Source organism: Pinus tabuliformis, chromosome 9 (assembly GCF_031772625.1).
Source record: "Pinus tabuliformis cultivar Carrire ecotype Pingquan chromosome 9, CPIR1, whole genome shotgun sequence".
Lineage (NCBI taxonomy): Eukaryota > Viridiplantae > Streptophyta > Pinopsida > Pinales > Pinaceae > Pinus > Pinus tabuliformis.
In genome coordinates this window covers 1,001,747,142-1,001,768,946 of record NC_142307.1, presented here as the reverse complement: position 1 = coordinate 1,001,768,946, position 21,805 = coordinate 1,001,747,142, and positions in this window count along the sequence as shown.

Sequence of the window (21,805 nt, the reverse complement as noted above, 5' to 3'; positions counted from 1 at the left end):
AACGAAATTTTGTCTTTTTCTTTTTAATAGCAACAAATAACAATAAATGCTAACTACTATGATGCAAGAGATTTTTTGTTTTTCTTTCCTTTAAGATGGCATGATGCATGTAAACAAATTCTAAGAGATATGCACAATCCAAGTTCAGTCAATGAAATAGAACCAATTCTGAAACACTAAAATGAACCATGCAAGCAAGGAAAAACACAAAGACTAGTGAATTCCAACGAGGCTAGAAGTGAAGTATTCATAGTATAGAAGATCAAGCTTTAACAAAGCACTGGATAGGTGCAGAACACAACCAACAAGTTGACTGGATAATCAAGAGATCGAAACTTCCCACAGAAGGCTAGACATGTAAAGTCACTAGATATCCTAGGGCTGAGACGAAAATCAATAGAAATGAGCAAACAGCTGAGGGATACAGGCTAAGACCAGTCAAGCAGAGGTTCAACACAGTTCCAGAGGCTAAAAGAGATATATAAAGAGACTGAATGAGCTTTCCATCCACACACAGGCAAAATTTACAGAGCTGGCGCGACTGTCAGCCTGCAACTTGCGCTACCACAGGATTGGCGTGAGTTGCTTTTGAGCAACATGCGCCAACTGGCGCGACTGCCAGAGAAATAACCGCGCCAATTAAGCTTGCCAACTAGAAAAATAAATGATACGACCTCAGGTCGGGTTGACAGTGCTCAGATGGGTCAAACAGTAAAGAATAAAACTCAAAACTGACTCAGGAAGCTCATTCACTCAAGCAAGCAGAAGAAAATCAACATGCAAGACACAAATCAAATAGTTATTCCCCAGCGGAGTCGCCAATTTGTTGGTCAGGTAAATCCCCTCTGCAGACAGAGGCGATCCCACTAGCCTATAACAGAACTAGCCACAAACAAACCACGCTGCTACGCAAGTTCCTAGTTATGCATCAAAGGTGAATCAAGAAGACTAACCTGGAGTCCAACGCTATGATTGAGGCAGAGTTGATATCCTCGCTCCCTTGCTCCAACAGATCACAAACGACCACCTGCACATGCAAAGGAAGAGACAGATACCAACATAAAAACTACCAAGGCACAACTATATTTCAGTCAGAAAGGAAATAAATCAACACATCACCATGATAGATAATGAGATTGGAACTATAATAGCAGTCGCTCATCAATTAATAAACAGGAAAAGTTACAACCATTGTTCTGATGTCAACCCTTCTCCTGGCTGGGCAAATAACTATATGTGTCTTGCCATGCATCTCCTCTCCGGAAGCATAACCTCTCTAGCACTCACTAGCATTCCTCCAAGAACTCAAGAACTCAACATCTAACACTCCATGACCAATAATCATCACTACTATCACTCAATCACTAAATCACTAGTACTAACACTAGCTTGTCCAATGCATAATGACAAGCTTATATAGATGAAGAAGGGAGGAGGATGCGATGAACTGGGACACCTTTCGTGGATTAGCATTATCCTCAAAAGCCATAAAGATGGATAAAGCTCGACAAAAGACTGATTTTTTATCCTCAGAAAAGCTCCATGTAATGAAGGAAACAACAGTCGGACGTGCGTTAAGGCAAAAAGCATGACTAAATTTGGTTGGCGCGACTGTTGCTCTAAGACAGAGCGCCAATGGTCGCGCCCTCTTTTGACGATCTCCATCATTGGCGCGGGTAGGATACTCTGGACTTGCGCCAATGGAAAAAGAGCACTTTTTAGGGATGATCTGCAGAAGGTGTCTTCAGGGAACATGGAGTACATACTCAGGGGAACATAATGCAAGTGTTTTTAGCCTTTGTCACTTCTTATAACTCCCGGGATGGGTCCTCCAAGGTACGGTAAGAGGAGTAACAGGGATGGTGACAAATTACTATGTAACAAGGAGTGTTAGGGAGTACCAGGGAAATGCAAGGGGGCAATAGGTCAAAATGCATGGAAATGAATGAATAAGAGTATGTGACATGAAGTGTCAGTGAGTTCTAGATGTGATAAGGAGGGAGTGACATGGTAGGTTAGGAAATGCTAAGTCATGCTAGAGTGTCAGGGTCATATGCATATAAGATGTGCCAACATTAGGTAGGAAGTGTTAGGGAGTGTCAAGGATACAAAAGGGATCGTTAGGTCAAAATGCATGTAAATGAATGAATAAGAGTGTGTGACAGGTAGTGTCAGTGAGTTATAGGTGTGCTAAGGAGGGAGTGACATGGTATGCTAGGCAGCACTAAGTCATGGTAGAGTGCCAGGGTGGCATGCGGCCAAGATATGCAAAGTGCCAAGGTGTGCCAAGATGTTATAGGAAGTGTTAGGGAGCACCAAGGAAACACAAGGGAGAACTAGGTCAAATTAATGCATGCAAATGAATGAATAAGAGTTTGTGAAAGAAAGTGTCAGTGAATTACAAGTGTGCTAAGGAGGGAGTCAGAAGGTATGCTAGGTAGTGTTAAGTCATGCTGGAGGTCGGGGCAACATGCCGAGATGTGTTAGGTGCTAGCATGTTCCAATGCATTCCAGGGAGTGTTATGGAGTGTCAGGGAAACACAAGGGAGCGATAGTTTCAAATGCATGGAAATGAATGAATAAGAGTGTGTGACAAGGAGTGTCAACGAGTTCTAGGTGTGTTAAGGAGGGAGCGACAATGTATGTTAGGTAATGACAAGGAATGTTAGAGTTCCAGGGTGACATGCTAAGATGTCCCAAGCGCCAGAGTGTGCCAATCTATGTCAGGGATTGTTAGGGAGTGCCATAGAAACACAAGGGAGAACTAGTTCAAAATGCATGGAAATAAATAGATAAGAGTGTGTGATATGGAGTGTCAGTGAGTTCCAATTGTGCTAAGGAGGGAGTGACAAGATTATATGTCAAGTAGTGCCAAGGCATGTTAGAGTGTCGGGGAATGTTAGGGAGTTATAGGGTGTGCTAGGGAGTGCCAAAGCATGCCAAGGAATTCATGGGAGGCTAACATGCACCACATAATCCCAAGGGGTTGTTAGATGTGCTAGGTGTTATGGCATGTCAAGATGTAAACTATATTGCTTAGTTGTTTTATGGCCACAGTTGGACGTGACCCTTGTCTTTTTAACTTGTTAAGTTGTATGAGTTGAGATTCAACATGAGTAGACTAATATGAGTTATAGGAAGTTCTTCTGTAAAAAAGGCATGTTATAGTTGTAGTAACTGTAAATTTTTCAAGTTGTTGTAGTCAAGGCAGGATTTGGTTGGGTTCCCATGTTGCAAAAAAAGTAAGGGTAGTTGTGACGAAATGATAGATAAGGAGTGTCAAGGCGTGCTAAGGAATGAAAAGACATGCTAACACATTTCAGACAATGTAAATGCATGTCGAGGAGTGTTGGGGATTGTTAGGGCATCACAAGAGAGAAATAAGTCAAAATGCATGGAAATGAACGAATAAGAGTGTGCGCCAGTGAGTGTAAGTGAAATCCAAGTGTCCTAATGACGAAGTGTGTTAGGAGAATTTTAGAATAGGACTTCTAGGAGGCAAGCCTACGATTTTGATAAGAGGTTGGACAAAGCAGTTTCAGACAAAGGGAGACTTTGGTCTAGTTACAACATTATTTTTTCAATGACTTGGTTAGTTTCCTAAGTTGCAAAAAAACTAAGGCTATCTATAAGGGCATAACAACTAGGGAGTGTCAACGTTTACCTGGGAATGCCAAGAACTGCTAACACATGCTAGAGAGTTTCAAGTCATGTTAGGCATGCCAAGACATGCCAAGTTCTAAGCCGTGGCATGATGTGCCAGGTGTTAGGTTGTGTTGCCAATGCATTCTAGGGAATGTTAAAGAGTGCCAGGAAATACAAGGGAGCACTAACTTCAATTGCATGGAAATTAATGAATAAGAGTGTGTGATAGGGATAGTTAGAGAGTTCCAAGTGTGTTAAGGAGGGAGTGATAAGGTATGTTAGGCAGTGCCAAGGCATGTTAGAGTTGTAGGGAAGCATGCCAAGATGTACCAAGTGCCAATGTGTGCCAATGCATGTTAAGCAGTGTTAGTGAGTGCTGGGGAAACACAAAGGAGCACTAGGTCAAAATGCATAGAAATTAATGAATAAGAGTGTGTGAAAGAGAGTGTTAGCAAGTGCTAGGTGTGTTAAGGAGGGAGTGACAAGATATTCTAGGTAATGATAAGGCATGCTAGAGGACAAGGCAACATGCCAAGATGTGTTAGGTGCTAGGTTGTGTCAATGCATGTTAGGGAATGTTAGGGAGTCCCATGGAAACACAAGGGAGCACTAGTTTCAAATGCATGGAAATGAATGAATAACAGTGTTTGATAGGGAGTATTAGTGAGTTCTAGGTGTGTTAAGGAGGGAGTGACAAGGTATGTTAGGTGGTTCCAAAGAATGATAGAGTGTCAGGGTGACATGCCAATATGTGTTAGGTGCCGGCAGGGTGTGTCATTGCATGCCAAGTAGTATTAGGGGTGTGCCATGGAAACACAAGGGAGAACTAGTTCAAAAAGCGTGGAAATGAAGGTCAAATAAGAGTGTGCGATAAGGAGTGTTAGTGAGTTTTAGGTGTGTTTATATGTTAGGCAATGCCCAGGCATTTCAGGGAGTGGTAGGGTGTGCTAGGGAGTGTCAAAACATGCCAAGGAATGTAGTGGGGTGCTAGCACATGCCACATAGTGCCGATGGATATTCAGACATGTCGAGTGTTATGGCATGTCAAGATGTAAACTATGCTACTCGATTGTTTTATGGCCATGATTGGACATAAGCCTTGACTTGGTAACTTGTAACTTGTTAAGTGGGATAAGTTGAAATTGTATGTGAGTAACCTAATATGATTTATAGTCAATTCTTAGGTGAACAAGGAATAGTCTATGTAGTAACCGCAAATTGGTTAAGTTGTTTTAGTCAAGGAAAGACTTGGTTGGGTTCCCAAGTCCCAAAAAAAGTAAGGTGACCTCTCGAGAAGTCTTGGTTACTGGGTGCAAGCCTCAAAAGTGATGATTGACACTATGTGATCCATTTCACCAGTTTCAATCCCACTTATTCACCCCTGTGAGCAGATCCCGATGCAATGAGTGCTAAGTGTACTATTCAAAATCATGAGAAATTAGTCAATTACGACTACCTCTCATGGAAATGGTCATAGACGAATGACTTACTGTTGCACAAAATATTGTCACCATGACATATTGTAGTCAATGTGAGTCTATCACCACTCATACTTTCCTCCTATGCAAGTCTTAAACCTCAGCTCTTCATGTCAAGCCTTGAAAAATGAGAGAAAGTCCTTAAAAATCTCTAAAACTCTGGTTCCACATTTTCTCTTAGCATTACCTACGATCCTTCACCCCCTAGTCATCTCCCCTGTGGACCTGCCTGCTCTGTTTCTGTGTAATGGGTGCGGACCCCCGTAAAAGTAAAAGAGGCACAAGTACATTCTTAAAAACTCGCTATGGGTTATTTCTGGAAGCTTCTAGAGGGAATATTGTGGTGGCAAGTTCGCTCCTTGGTGGTTCATGCATCCCATAACTAAAGGAGCTAACCCCTTGATGTGAGGAGCTTATTCCTTTGAAAAGGACTCTATCCCTTCATAGGTGGACTTGGTAACTTCCTTCCTCTACACTATAAAATGAGGCATTGGGCTGGTTACTAAAGAGGTTGAAAGATGAATATTTTTGAGGGTAAATGTTGTTGGAATTTAGACTTCCTAATTGAGCTTGAGAGGAGAGATTACATACCTTTTGATCTCATTGGGAAGAGTGTGAAGCTTGTCAAAGTAGAGGAGATTCTTGCTTGGACCCTGGGAGGAGCTTGTACAACATCAAGGCACCAAGGTTGTAAAGTTCTTCTTTGTTTAAAGTTAATACAATCAAGTTTATTTTTCTCAATAAGCTGTCTCTTATGGTTTATTTCATGGATTCCTTGATCACCATGATGAATATAATTTTATTATATTGGCTATGTAGGTGTTATTTGATGTGTGCTTGTTTGTGTTTGCAGGTTCTTAAAAGGAAGCTCATTCGGACGGTTGAAGCGTCGCTGCCACAAACTAGCGTTGGACTTAAGGTAGGGTCTAAAACACCTCTTGGTTTTATTTATAAATCGCAATATTTAGAGAAAGGTAGATTTTCTTGTTCTTCTTGTTGCTAGATATCAGTTGATACTAGGGAGATCAGTCTTGTCCGCAAGAACCATTTATCTAGTTGACAAAATGGCGACTCCACTGGGGACTTGAATTTTGGTTTTTGCCTTTACTTTTACTTTGACTTGAGAAACTTTTTCTTTGTTTCTAGTTTTTGCTTGATGTGTGTGGGATTGGGTAGTTATTTTAGATCTTGAATTGTTTTTGTTTTTCACGCTTTTGAAAGAGGACCACACATTCTGTTTGTAACACAGTGCGGACATCCCCGCATTGTTGCTTTACTACACAGAGCGGTACCGCACCTGGTTATACCAGACTCTTGCGGAACCTGTCAAATTTTTGAAAAACCTAAAATCTATTCATCCAATTAAGCTTAGGATTTTTTTTATGTTTTTTAGCCTCTGCCCAGATCTACATGTGTCTTGTCAGAAACTTCTTGTAGGTGAGTTCCATTAGCATTTTGGTTTTAGGTGATTTTCTAGAAGTTTTGTGTCCTTGGCTTGATTTTCGTTTGGTCTTTATAGTAACTTAGAGTTTAGAAGCCTAAGAAACCTCAGATTACCTTGGTTTTTGCTGGTCTTCTTAATGAGTCTAACCGATTTGTCAAATATGCCTTTGGTGAGAAATAGATCTCGTTTTTCACTTTGCAAATCTTTCAAAGAACTTGTTTTGAAAGTTTTGAATTTCATTTTTAAAAGCGAAACATAAGCTAGGTGTTTTTTGATTAATTTGTTATTCTGAATAAATTAGTCGTTAGTTTGCTGAATAACTAAGTAAAACGTCCTCAAAAAGAAATTTTGTAAGCTTTTACTTCAATTAGGTTTTTAGAAGTTGTAGATCTCAAGATTAGATTTTTATAGTTTTGAGTGTTTTCTAGAAATTTTAAAATCTCTTTGTTTTTTGTAGTTTTTGAGTGTTGAAAAGAAAGGATATTTTTTCGTGAGCATAATTAGTAGTCTCATTTTTGAGTTTGTTGGAAAAGACAAAAAAGTTTTTCTTTTCATTTATATGTTAAGGAAAGATTTGTTTTTCAAGCATTTGTATTCTCAACTCTTTCTTTAGCTAGAAATTCATTGAAGAAAAGGAATTGTTTATCATCTTAGGTGCATTTTTCATGTTTTGGGGTCAAGTCTTCACACCATAAAGTTTTCATCTCCACACCTTTTGACTTAAGAAACAACTATAAAAATAATTCTTAAAGTAAAATTTATCTAGCAATCTTTTTATTTCTAGGGCTCTTTATCACCAACATAGCTTAGGCTAGTATCTTGGAGTAGGGAGTAATTAACTCTCCAAGATAGTTAAAACAAACAAGTAGCTATATCTTGCAGTAGGAGATCAATTCCAATTGTTACATCTATGCTCTGGGAAGCTCCTCTTAAAGGAGTCAAGCACGACATCATATCCGAACTAGTGGGGTAATCAATCCTTCCTCATTGGGAACGATAGATATATACACGTATTAAAAATGGTAAACCTCAGATTGACCATTGTCGAGGAGCCTAGGGTCACTTGTTGGTAAACATTGGATTATGTCAAGGAGCCTTCAAGGGGATTGAGCTTTGTTACTTTTCCCTTATGTGTGTATCAAATCATAGGTTGTTCCCCTAGGTATATTTGTTTCTGTTGGTAACCATAGTGACCCTAATCTATAGGATTATTTCCTAAGGTGACGGTGGAGGGAAGATCCCACTCTACCTGGAGCAAATGTCGACTAGACTCACTTGGACTCTCTGGGGGGTTCTCTTCACTCGAGACGATTTAGTGAAGAAACTTGTGCTAGTCTGTTTCATTAAGCAGGTTGTCGGGGTAATTGTTCCAACCGCCATTTCTATATTGAATTCTGCGACGTTGGATTTCATCACCAACTAGTGTTTTCGGTACAGAAAGTTACTGTTTGTGTGTGGTTTGAACTCCTAGATTTTTTAGGTGTGTGATTCAATTGTTTGGTACTTTAGAGACTTTAGGTGGCTTTGTTGAGATTTTTATTTGTTTGTGTGTGAAGTAATTAAAATATTTAATCGTGGCTGAATTACCGAGACAATCTCGTAGACTTCGGGGGAAACCTCCCGAGTATTCACCAAGCCAGCTTGAAGGGCTACGAGCTCTTGTAACTCCTAGTGACAGTAGAGTTGGTGATCCGGATTTAAGCAGGAACGCAATAGATTACAGAGATACCCATAAATACGGAGATGCGATAACCATAAAAATAGAGATGCAATGGAAATAATACTTCATTTCATTAATGGCGAATACTGAAATATGCTTACAAATAGAAATAACCCAGCTAGGGCGATGGTAGCTTATCTCTGAGAAGAGATGTGTCGGCTACATGCCTCTGAACTGTTTCGAACTGTGTTTACAATGAGGCTCAAAGGCCTATTTATTATTGAGAAACAATGGAAAACCCTTAACATTCCAAAACCTAACCCTAGAAGATGAAACGCCAAACTATGGGCCCCGTTTGGGTAAATTGGTACATCAACTTCCCGGGGTCGTAACTTTGGCATACGATCCCCGTTTGATGTGCATGATAGCCCATTGGAAAGATCTCTCTGAGGACTATGACGAAAAAGATGATTTTTTATTTAAAAAGTCACGGAGGTAGATTTCCCAAAAACGTCGTTTAGGGCCTCAAAACGGCTCTGGAAGTTTAGGACCCAAAAAACTGCTAAAAATAGTAAACTGCGCTATAATTAAGGAAACTGAAAAACTGAAAGAGATAGTTGTGGGGGTCCAAATGGGATAGGTGGGTGGCCACCAACATCCACCTGGATCAGTTGGGTCACCGGAAGAAAGAGAATCTTCTTTAGTTTTTCATCCTGATTATCAAGTTCAAGCAACAGAGTATATTTCCGAACCAATTTCATTTTCTGAAGTTACTAGTAGTTTTTATTCTACTAGTGAATTAGCCGAAGAACCTGAAATTTCTGAGCCTGAAACTGAACCTGTTGCTACTCCATCTTCAGGATTTGCTTCTCCAACTTCCAGTGGTCCTAGTTCACCCAGGGTAGTAAGGATCATTACCCGAAATCTTCCTTCTAGACTTATTGCTATTGAAGAACCTATTAATCCGGAAGAAGGTATAACTATCCCTAAAAATCAACCAACTATAGAACTTAAGGAGCATGAATCGATCTTTTACAGTCCACCTAGGAGGGACACTTGGTATCCTTCATTGACCAACTTTTTAGAAAATCTGGGTCTTAGTTTTTCACCACCTCGAGTCCCTTTTCATCCAACACCTAGAGTTTATTATCCTCCTTTCAATATGTCGAGACAGTCATCCATGTTTTCCCAATCACCAGAAACATTTTTGTATGGCGGTCCTTATGTTCCTTCTGGGTATCAGTCACTCACTAGTACTTTTTCAGGAGCATCTCCTCAACCTGTTGAACATGGGTTGTTAACTAGTAATAACGAAACTAAACCGCTGAGTGTAGAAGACATTCTTATGATGTTAGGTACCATTCCAAATCTGCAGCCTCAATGTAGTCATTTGCTGCCTAGGGGGCAACCTCAAGGTACTCAATTATCGCCTGGAGGGCAACCTCAAGGTACTCAGTTACCACCTGGGGGGTAACCTCAAGGACAGTACATACCTTCGGGACAATACATTCCTCAAGGTCAACCCCAGACTCAATATGTACCCTAAGGTCAACCCCAGTATCAATATATACCTCAAGGTCAACCCCAGTTTCAGTACGTACCTCAAGGTTATCAACCTCAAGGTCAGTACCCAACCCAAGGTTTCCAACCACCTTCAAGTCAATCATCTGTCCAAGGAGCTGGAAATGTACCTTTGAATTATCAATCCTACCCTCAACCTGGTTATGGTCCTCAATATGCTCAACCTTCTATGGGTCCATACCCCAGAATGAACATGGTGTGGGATCCATCTCAATCTTAACAGATCTTGCAACATAATGTGCAGTTGTCATCTCAATCTGGACAACCTTTAGTTTCTGGTTCAACTGACCAACCTGTCCAGCCAACTATTCAAACCTCTGCACTTGGTGTAGCTCATCAGTCTAGGCCTAGTTCGCCTCGAACTCCGCCTCAAATGACTGCTACAACTATTACAACTTCTGTTCAATCTACCCCACCTACTTCTAGAGTATCGACAGCTTCGGTTTCTACTATTCTTGCATCAACTTCTCAAGCATCTTTACCTCAGTTCGGACCCACGATTCAGACTTCAGTTCAAATGCCTGTAGGAAAACCTGGTCCAAGTATAGTTGTCACAAGTCAACCTCAATATACTTATCAAACGTACCAGGGACAGTACCAATTCGGTCTTGCTGTTCAAAGCCCAGTCTATCAGTATCAATCGTACCCTAGATACACTTATCAGCAACCTAAACAACCCCAGTACGGTCCGGTTAATCCTGGTTTTCTAGGAGGACATAATATTCCAAATGCAATTCTAATTCCAATTTATCCTGGATATCCTCCTCCTGGGGCTAGTCTTATGACCCAGGGTTTTCGAGAACCTAATCGTCAGTTACCATTCATTGCAACTTTGGACTTGCCTGATTTGTCGCGCCTTATGAATGATCCGATTAATTATCATCCGTTTTGGCCGCCAATGCTGAATAAGTTGCCCAGTGATATCCCAAAGTTTGAAGGTAAATCAGGAGAGGATCCGTCAAACCATGTGATGACTTATCACCTCTGGTGTGCATCTAACTCCATTATACATGATTCAATTTGTTTACATCTTTTTCAACACACTCTGATTGGTCTTGCGGCCAAGTGGTACGTTGAGTTACCGCAAGCCTCTTTTTATAACTTTAGTTAGTTAGCCACTTCATTCTTAACTCATTTTCAGTTTCCTATTAGATATGATAATGGCACAGAATTATTAACTTCATTAAAACAGTCAACGTCCACTTATATTTCAGATCACGTTCATGAATGGAGACATCGACGTCATTTAGTGAAAGTTTTAATTCCAGATCAAATCTTAGCAGAATGGTTTGTTAAATCATTATTACCTAAAATCACCGAGGATGTAGCTAAGGCAGGAGTTGTTACTGAAGAGAAAGTAATTGCTGAAGCTCAATCCTTGACCTCGTTTATACACAGTCAAGTACTTTACACGAAAAAATCCCCAACCTTCCTAAACAAAATCAAATAACTACAGCTCCTTCAGGGTCTCATGCCGCTGACGGTATGACTGGTTCAGTTAATACCAAAAGTAAGAAGAAATCTTCAAAGAATTCTTCTCCCATGATAACTTTACTAGATTCCCTAATAGAATACTCTTCCGCTAAAATTCCTGCCGATATTCATGTCGTAGAATCATTTATGGCTAAATCAAAATTCGGCGGTAAAAAGAAAGGGAAGAAGAAAAATAAGCAAAATTCGAAAGAGAAACCAGATAAAACAGAATCTACTGACGAGAAACGTAAGCCTTGTTATCCTTGTCTCATTTGTGATGAAGAGAATTTTACAAGAGACTGCCCTCATCGCGTTGAGGTTGCGAAAATCGTCAAAGGTTCTCAAACGCCTGCGGTCTTGAAGGATCCTTTTCCTAGTCAAGATAGTAAGATGATTGGTTCTTCCTCAAATGACTCAGAAGAAACCATAATCATGAAGTCCCATGTTAGGATTGCGACATGATCGCAAGATTATGGAAGTAAAAGTCCTGTTGGTGGTAAGGAAGAAGAATCTTCTAATTCAAACCCATCAACTTCAACTCCTGGTTCTGATCCGCTACAGATCGAGAAACCTAACCCGAACTTAGTAATCAAACCACCTGCTAAAGGTATACTTCCAAAGTCAGCGTTCAATCCACATGTGAGAGCTGCTCAAAACTATAACATTGTTGAAGATTTAGTTATTTCCCCTTCAGCAATGTCGGCTTTGGAGGTGTTGCAATCATGTCCAGCAAAGCGTAAATTGCTATTGTCGGCTATAGGAGTTGTTGATATTCAGGACTCGAACCTTATAATATTCGATTTAGAAAATCCTACACCTCGCTTACCTCATCAAATGGATTTCCAGATTCCAGTGTTAGTCAAAAACAGACCTTGCTTTAGGACTATGATTGATGAGGGAGCTTGAACATGTATTATGTCGATCCAGTGTTGAAGATCGCTTGGTTCTCCTACACTTAATCAATCCCCGATGATTCTAAAGGTTTTTGATGGCCATGGGTTCCATCCTTTTGGCATTCTACAGGATTTACCTATAGGGGTTGAAGGAAAAACTGTTAATCTAGATGTGGAAGTGGTTGATGCCCCTCTAAATTACAACCTTATGTTGGGTCGTAGTTGGTCTTACGCTATGACTGTTGTTGTTTCATCGGTCTTTCGGCTTATAAATTTTCCTCATAATGGAAAGATCATAACTATAGACCAGCTAACTTACTATTCATCCAACCCAGCCTCTTCTGAAAGTATCTAGCATGTCGGCAAAACAACTATCCTTTACAAGGATGTTGGAGTAGGATTAGTTAAAGATTCTGGTTTACTAGGAACTTTTTCCTTTCCTCCTCCTAACGTATCGCCTTCTACTGCAACCATTCATATGATTTCACCAGACACTATTGTTTATGATGATCTTTGGATCGTACCTTCCGAATCTGAGGCGGATTCATTTGGTGATGCGATGCCTTTGAGTCCCTATGAAATTGCATATAAGGCTGTACAGGCGTTTTCTAACCCTTCTTCAACCGAAATTGATCTAATGAATGTGATCCATGGAGAATCACTTTCAACATCAAACTTAGATTCAACAACTTTTTCCAGACTTGTTCATATTGATGAACAGATTCGTGAAATTTTGTGTGTTGATGACTTACCATGTGAAGATCTCAATCATAGATCTTCATTCTTACCTGAGATTGATCATTTTGAAAATGATTTTTCATCTATTTTTACTACTGATTATGTCAAGGAACCACAGAATCCATTGCAAAATCTTGATTCTGAGTTAAATTTGGGAAATATTTCTCGAACAATTCCTATTGACATTTCAGTTAAACCTGGAATTGTTGAAAACATTCATATAGGTGCCTCCTGTATATAAAATGAACTCCAAACTTATAAGGCCCTATTTCAAGAATTCCATGACATGTTTGCCTGGTCATATGAAGAAATTCCAGGAATTGATCCAGCAATTGTTGTTCATGAAATCAAAACTTACCCGGATGCTAAACCCGTCCGGCAACGTTTGTGTCAGATCCACCCGCAAAAAGCTACTGCTATTAAAGCAGAAGTTGAGAAATTACTTAAAGCAGGTTTCATTTATCCAATTCCCTTAACAGATTGGGTATCGAATATTGTTACTGTTAACAAAAAGCAAGGAACGATAAGAATATGTATCGATTATAGGGATATTAATCGACCTCGTCCCAAAGACAATTATCCAACTCCCTATATCGATCAAATCATTGACGATTATGCCGACAGTGAAATTTTCTCCTTTATGGATGGTTTTTCAGGTTACAATCAAATTAACAGTCTACCTGCCGATCAACCAAAAATGGCTTTCATTTGTCCATGGGGGACATTTGCTTATTCCAAATTACCTTTTGGACTGAAGAATGCTAGAGGAACTTTTCAAAGAGATATGTCTTACGTGTTTCATGACATCAAGCACATTGTGCAACCTTATCTCGATGATTTACCTACTCATTCATTACGTAGAGCCGATCATCTCACTCATTTACGAGTAATCTTTATGAGATGTAGGCATTATCGAATTAGGTTGAATCCACACAAATTTGTTTTCTATATAGAAACGGGTCGTTTACTGGGATTTATTGTTTTGAAAGCTGGCATTCGTGTCGATCCCTCGAAGGTTGAAGCTATTGTCAAATTGCCTCCTCCTTCGACTCTTCACCAACTCCAAAGTTTTCAAGGGAAAGAAAACTTTTTACGTTGATTCATTCCTAACTACGCCAAGATAACAAAGGGTTTTACCAGGTTGTTGAAACAGAATACTCCATTCTTTTGGGATGAGATAGTTGACAAATCTTTTGATGCACTTAAACACGCGTTGAACCATGCACCATTATTGCATCCTCCCAACTACAACCAGGATTACTTCTTGTATCTTGTCGCCTCTCATTCCACCATCGGAATGGTTTTAGTTTAGGAAGATGAATTCAGTAGTGAACATGTGATTTACTACCTTAGTCGAACTTTGAATCTGACTGAGTTAAAATATTCACATGTGGAGAAATTGGCCTTGGCAGCTGTTCAAGTTGTCCAAAGATTTCGTCATTACATCTTACTACGCAAAACTACTGTAATTTCTGACTGTAACCCTATGATCTATATTTTGACCAAACAATTGCTAAGGGGCAAGTATTCAAAATGGATTGTTATCCTACAGGAATTTGACTTGGAATTTGAAAAATCTAAGTCAAATAAATCTTTAGTTTTTGCGGAGTTGATGTGTGACTTCCCGCGTGCTGATACTGAAACTGTGGCGGAAGAGCCCATTGCGGACGAATCCTTGTTTCTTATCAGCACTCTTGATCTATGGTATGGAGATATCATTATTTATCTCCAAACCCAATATTTTCGGCCTGATATTTCACGATCTTAGCGACAGAAAATACGTTTCCAATCCCAACAATACAAGATCATTGGAGATAGACCCTATCGTCATGAGGCAAACTCTGTTTTCTGATGTTGTTTAATGCATGAAGAAGCTAAAAAGGTTTTAAATGACTGTCACTCTGGAGCATGTGGTGGTCATATGTCTGGGTATGCCACAGCCCAAAAGATATTGCACGCTAGCTATTTCTGGCCGTCTTTGTTTAAAGATTGTATTTACGCTGTCCGAAAATGCCACAATTGTCAAATTTTTTATCAAAAGATGCATGCTCCACCTACTCCTCTCCACCCTATAGTTGTCATCGGTCCTTTTGCAAAGTGGGGTATCTAATTTATTACATGTAACCCTCACTCGTCTGGGGGGCATGCGTATATCATCCTTGGGTTAGACTATTTTACCAAGTGCGCCGAGGCGATGCGTACATTTTTGGCAGACAGAAAAACTACTGCAATTTTCGTTTTCAATCATATAATTACTAGATTCGGTGTTCCACAAGCGATTATCACTAATCATGGGCGTCATTTTTGAAACATCATGATGACTGAACTAACAGATCAACTTGGCCTGCGTCACGATAGTTATACTCCATATTACCCACAAGCTAATAGTCTGGTTGAAGCCATCAACAAAGTTCTAGTCATTATGATTTGACGAATCATTGGGATTCATAGGTTGAATTGGCATAACATGTTATTTTCAGCACTTTGGGCGTATCGAACCTCAGTAAAAACATCAACTGGTTTCACTCCTCTCCAACTAGTTTACAGTTTGGAAGCTGTGTTACCCATTGAATGTGAAATCCTGTCATTGCAAATAGCCATAGAATTACTTCCAGCCACTTCTGAAGAGGAAAAATGTTTGTTGTACTTGGCTCAGCTAGATGAGAATTGACGTGATGCTGCACTAGCAATCACAACTCATGCCAAATGAATTAAAGCTCAATACGATCAAAATGTTACACCTCGTAATTTTTCGGAAGGAGACCTAGTCTTACTATACGATCAAGTAAATGATAAGCTAGGGGCTGGAAAATTCATACCTATGTGACATGGTCCTTATGTTGTTAAGCGAAAGCTGGCGAAAGGGGCCTATGAATTGGTAGATTTTGATGGTGTCTCTTTAGGTAAACCCAGAAATGGTATTTATCTGAAGAGATATTATGCTTAAATCTAGGTGTGGAGATTTTAGATAGATTAGTTTTCTTTCTAGCTGGTGTGTTTTAGATTAGAAAAGTGTGCTTAGTTTAGAGAGTGTTTTGGTCATTATTCTTTCTTATCTTGATTTTACTCTTGATATTGCAGATGTCGATGTCTCTTCAAACATACATTGGTTTCGCTGATGGTGCTTGTCGTAATACATGGAACATTTCTTCCGCAGCTTGGGTTATCTATTCACCCTCTGATGAGTTGGTATCTATGCATGGGGTAAGCCTCGGTCAAACAAAGAACAACATTGCAAAGTATAGTGCAGTGATTGAGTTATTATCTAAATCCATATCATTTGGGATTCGAAGTTTGATTGTGAGGTTAGATTCTGAACTTGTTGTATTGCAGGTTAATAGAGTTTATGCCATTAGAAATCCAGTGTTATTAAGATTATTTTTGAGAGTTCGTCTTTTGGAACGTGAATTTGATTATATTTAATATCAGCATATTCCAAGATATTTAAATACATTAGCAGATGCAATTGCTTCTCGAATGTTAAGTAGACATTTGCAATAATCAAACAGTAAATTTAAAAACATTCCATAACATGTTTTACAAGATAGCCAGTAATAGTGATATAGCATAGCATAGAAGTGTGTCAAATATACATCGTCTTCAATCATAGGTTGAAAAACACCTTATGATTGACAAAAATGATAGTACAAAAAACAAAAATTTCATATGAGTCTACAACAAGCGATCATCCTATCACTGGTGATGATCACGATAAGAAACCACTGCTCGAGCCACCCTACAAAGGAACCTCCTAAAAGGTCCTCGGACCCCAATCACATAGCACTGTAACCTAAGAGGAATGTCATCTATGCTAGTCTCTGGAATGTCTGTTGTCAAACAATCTAGATGATTTTCCAATTCGGCCAGGGTCTCTGTAGATTCATCCCGTGGGGCTGGTACTGCTGCAGCTAGGTGTCTCCTCTCATACGGCTAGAGAGTGGCTGGTCATCGTGGACCCACATCTGCATTTGAAACTTTTTACTATCAGTTTTGAACAATTTAAAAAAAAAAATTAAATTAGAAAATGTTGAGAATGATTTTACCTGAGTCATCCCACTGCTCTCCTGTCTGGGTCACCACAATAATCCATCCCAGCATAAGGAAAATCCTGCATCACAAAAACTTGGTTCTCCAACCAATAAAAATACTCAGGAGGAAATCAAACAACCTTTGAACCCTCCTCAGGATGACAGGCCATAACTGCAACCCAACGCATCAGCTTGGGCTCTCAGGGAAGTCAAGCTCCAACAAAAAGATGCTATTGGACCAACATCGAGACCCTCTCTAGACCAAATCTCACAACTAAGAAACCATATCCAAAGTTTTTTAGTTGTCCGTTCTTTTCTCTAGTCAGTTGGCCTTTTACATTAGCCAACACAACTTCGCACCAATTGAAGATGGTGCCTCGATAGCAGTCTACTGCCATTCGCATTTGGGATCCAGTGGCTACATGCAGTGCTCTGCTTCTGCAGAGTCTGGTGACAGTAAATGCAATCACTTTGACTTAAGGACGGGAGATGGTTTTGATATCAATCCCTTTGTCCTTTGTTTGGTCATTACAAAAATCTAGCTAGAGACTATCGACAGACTGGCCACCTGACCTTGTCCCGAATGGAGTCAATTGTTCACCTCTCTTGGGCAAACCAGTTAAGAAGTAAATTTCCTCTGGCTCCATTTCAAGCTAGTGGCTACCAATAATGAAACACTAGTCTTGTATATTCCATCTGTCCACCAACCACTGCAAAAAGTCTACTTGGGCCCTCATGCCAGGTATGGCCCAAAATTTAAATAACCTGCATGCCTTCAATGCATCTATTGAAGGTTGATGATTAATTGCGGCAAGTTCCACATCTTCGTGCTCCCATTCCCGCCAACTGAGCATTGTATATATCCTACATTGAAAGAAAAGGTGGATTAGAACATTTTAATTCAAAGTTTTTGGGCAGAAATTGAAAAAAATTGAAGCTATAAAACCTATGTCGCGGGGTCCGCACTCTCCAGTTAGGGACAGTCCATGGGTCCGCACTCTGCCCAAACAGCAGGTGCGGGCCCCTGGCTCTTTCCTCTGTAGGAAAACGTCGGGGTCCGTAGGTTTCGCATGCTACACCTGTAGACCCTCGCGAGCGGTCTTTTAAACTAAATTTTTCCTGAAAATCAAAATAGAAACCTAAAAACAAAATTCAAATGGTTGAAATGAAAGATTAAAGTGATGTGGATTACCTGGAGGTGACGGTTTTTGATTCCAACGGATGGATTTTCTACAATCTTCACGGGAACTTTCTTAACCAAAAGCTCTCTTTTCTCACTCTGAAGTCAAATGGTAAAAATGAATTTACAAAAACCCTTTTTATAAGATTTTTTGAATAAATGATTTTTTAATTTGTTTATTTTTTACTTTAAAAAGATAACTTTTTGATGCATTTTTATTTATTTTTAAACAAGTATGAGTAATGTTTGAGCTTTTTGGTGCAGAATATCGGATGTTTCAGGCAAAATTGATCATTTTCAACAAAAAACATTAGGGTCATCTTTAAGCTCTTTTCTGACTCCTAAAATATGAAAAAATTGCTGATTTTTTCTTTTTAAGCTCGTTAAAACGAAATTAAAAAAACGGTCCACTTATAGCTCTTTTTTGACCGCATAAACATGAAAATATTGTCGGATTTTTTTCGTTTTGAATTCGATGTTGGATATAAAACTACGTGTCATTGATCGCTTTTTTACTTTTTCAGATTAGAGACACTAATTATGAAAAGTACTCCTTGATCGTAATGGTCAAGCGGTTCTCCCAAGCATTATTTTATACTTTTTTCAGGCTTGGGAGACACAAATTTATGAAAAAGGACAACCATGGAGTTTTCTTAAGTTTTTCGTCTGACTCCCTAAAATTGAAAAACGCTGAGTTTCTCCTATACTGGACTCGTTAAAATTTAACAGTAAAGGACCTATTCAATTACAAATAGGAACGAACCACTCCTTCTTGGGTTCGAATTTTAAACTAAGTTGGACTCATTCGAAGGATGAGCTTATAACCAAGAAAATGTTATCCTCCTCAAGCTTGTCAAAAATAAAGAGGTACTTGCCAGAAATGGTGGGAGAAAAGAGAGAAAAATGAACCTATTTGTTATACTTTGTGTCTCAGAAAAGCATTCAACCACTCTTGAACACAACACTTTTTGTTCACCTGGGTTGGGAAATCGTTTGCCTAACAGTTAGTCAAATCATATTGAAAGTCTTCAGCTGGTTTTTGGGTATTAGCTTTGAGTCAATTGTTACCAAACCATCTACAGTGTCGTTATGTGTTCAAGAGGTCAATGCAAATAAACCATTCATCTGCAAAATATCTATCATCCGTCTTGACCATCCCTGAGTCAGTCCTTGTAACTATATTTCTTCAAACTTGATCGATGATTTCGTGTTGTGGGCTTGGCTATGATGGATTGCTTTCTATCGACTTCAACTCATTATCTAAAAATATGAACTAGAAATCATCAGTACCTTGGAATCTGCATGCCTCAATGGTAGGTTTTTCGCCTTCGACGACAGGTTGCATCATTGACCTTCAATCAAAGGATTCTGTGACATGTTCAACATCAACTCATCTATTCACATTTCATGGATTGTACTGAGTACTTTGAGGGCCATTGACATTACTGGTGGTTTCTCTCACACTCGTTAACAGTTTACATCATTGACTGGTAATCAAGTGATTTATACCATGTTCGACTTCAACACATTCATTCACATGGATAGAATCGTACTATTTCGGGAAGTAGAAATCAAGACCCTAGATCTAGTTTCCACCATCCAGGCTGTGAGGAATTTTGTTATTCATTATATAGTGGACTATTCATAAACAGATGGTTGCGCCCATACTGTGTCTACATATGTCTATACTTATGATGTATTACAAGATCATTCCTATATCAGAGTAGTTTAGTTAGTTTTCTAGTCAGTTTTGATTAGAGTATGGGAATGCCTACCTCAGTGATGATATGATCACATATATATATTTTGTATTAAATGTTTTTACAGGTTCCAACCAGGCTCTCCACAAGATGATCCTCTAAATGATAAAGTACTTCACTCTTCTTAGATGATAAATGAAATCCTCATCTATTACAGACTTCACACATTAGGGGGCAATCTGTTGCACAAAATATTGTCACCATGACATCTTGCAGTCAGTGTGAGTCTATCACCACTCATACTTTCCTCCTATGCAAGTCTTAAACCTCAGCTCTTCATTTCAAGCCTTGAAAAATGAGAGTAAGGCCTTAAAAATCTCTAAAACTCTAGTTCAGCACTTTCTATTAGCATTACCTGCGGTCCCGCACCCTTGGTCATGTCCCATGCAGACTTGCCCACTCTGTTTCTATGTAATGGGTGCAGACCTCTGTAAAAGTAAAAAAGGTGCAAGTACATTCTTAAAAACTCACTATGGGTTATTTCTGGAAGCTTCTAGAGAGAATATTGAGGTGGCAAGTTCGCTCCTTGGTGGTTCATACATCCCATAACTAAAGGAGCTAACCCCTTGATGTGAGGAGCTTATCCCTTTGAAAGAGGACTCTATCCCTTCAAAGGTGGACCTGGTAACTTCCTTCCTCTACACTATAAAATGAGGCATTGGGCTGGTTACTAAGGAGGTTGAAAGATAAATATATTTTAGGGTAAATGCTGTTGGAATTTAGACATCCTAATTGAGCTTGAGAGGAGAGATTACATACCTTTTGATCTCATTGGGAAGAGCGTGAAGCTTGTCAAAGTAGAGGAGATTCTTGCTTGGACCCTGGGAGGAGCTTGTACAACATCAAGGCACCAAGGTTGTAAAGTTCTTCCTTGTTTAAAGTTAATACAATCAAGTTTATTTTTCTCAATAAGCTGTCTCTTATGGTTTATTTCATGGATTCCTTGATCACCATGATGAATATAATTTATTATATTGGCTATGTAGGTCTTATTTGATGTGTGCTTGTTTGTATTTGCAGGTTCTTAAAAGGAAGCTCATTCGGATGGTCGAAGCGTGGCTGCCACAAACTAGCATTGGAATTAAGGTAGGGTCTAAAGCACCTCTTGGTTTTATTTATAAATCGCAATATTTAGAGAAAGGTAGATTTTCTTGTTCTGCTTTTCGCTAGATTTCAGTTGATACTAGGGAGATCGGTCTTGTCCGCAAGAACAATTTATCCGGCCGACACTTACTTAACGAAGTTGAATCCCAGTAAATGATAAGTAAGGGTAGTTGTGAGGGCATGACAGCTAAGGAGTGTCAGGACGTGCCAAGGAATGAAAAGACATGCTAACACAAGTCAGACATTGTCAATGCATGTTGAGGAGTGTTAAGGAGTGTTAGGGCATCACAAGGGACTACTAGGTCAAATTGCAAGGAAATGAATAAATAAGAGTGTGTGATAAGGAGTGTCAATGAATTCCAAGTGTATCAAGGAAAAATTGTGTCAAGAGAAGGTTAGAATAGGACTTGTAGGAGGGAATCCTATGGTTACAATAAGGTGTTGGTCAAAGAAGTTTCAAAAAAAGGGAGACTTTGGGTTGGGCACAACATTGTTTTTCCAATGACTTGGTTGGGTTCCCAAGTCGGAAAAAAAAGTAAGGCTATCTATCAGGGCATGAAAAATAGGGAGTGCCAAGGTGTGTCAAGGAATGTCAGGAATTACTAACACATTAAAGATAGTTCCAAGTCATGTTAGGCATGCCAAGACAAGCCAACTACTAAGCCATGCAAGATGTTCCAGGTGCACAGGTGTGGCATAAAAACATGCTAGGGAGTGTTAGGTGCAAGTGTTAGGAAACACAAGGGATCAATAGCTTAAAATGCATGGAAATGAAGTGTCACCAAGTTCTAGGTGGGCTAAGGAGGGAGTGACAAGGTATG